This window comes from Salvelinus sp. IW2-2015, unplaced genomic scaffold (genome assembly GCF_002910315.2).
Source record: "Salvelinus sp. IW2-2015 unplaced genomic scaffold, ASM291031v2 Un_scaffold1420, whole genome shotgun sequence".
Lineage (NCBI taxonomy): Eukaryota > Metazoa > Chordata > Actinopteri > Salmoniformes > Salmonidae > Salvelinus > Salvelinus sp. IW2-2015.
This window is the reverse complement of record NW_019942896.1, coordinates 236,562-237,101: the sequence shown is the minus strand read 5'-3', so window position 1 is coordinate 237,101 and position 540 is coordinate 236,562.

Here is a 540-nt window from a genome sequence, read left to right as displayed (position 1 = left end):
CACCCAAGTTAAGTCACAGTCTGTCGCATACAACACCCTCAAGCAAGTCACAGTCGTCCGCAACACAACACCCTCAGAGTTAAGGTCACAGCTCGTCTGCATACACACCACCAGAATTAAGGTCACAAGTCTGGTGCACAGCCAACACCTCAAGAGTAAGTCAACAGCCTGTCGCACACAACACCCTCAAGGAAGTCACAGTCGTCTGCACACAACACCTCAATAAGAGTTAAGGTCACATGGCGTGAGCGTGCTGAGGGCTGATGTCGTGCTGGAGAGTGGCGATGCATGGCGGCTGTGAAGATGCGAAGGATGCGCTGTAAGCCATCGATGGCGGCTGGAAGGACGGACGCGGCTTCGTGAGATGGCGAGGAGGCGGCTTGCAGATGGCGAGGATGAATCTTGTGCGATGGCGAGGAGCCGGCTTTGAGATCGCGATGGATGCGGCTTTGTAATAGATGGATGCGGGCCTTTGTGAAGATGCAGGAGGCGCTTGTGAGATCGCAATGATGCAGCTTTGTGAGATGGCGATGGAAGCGA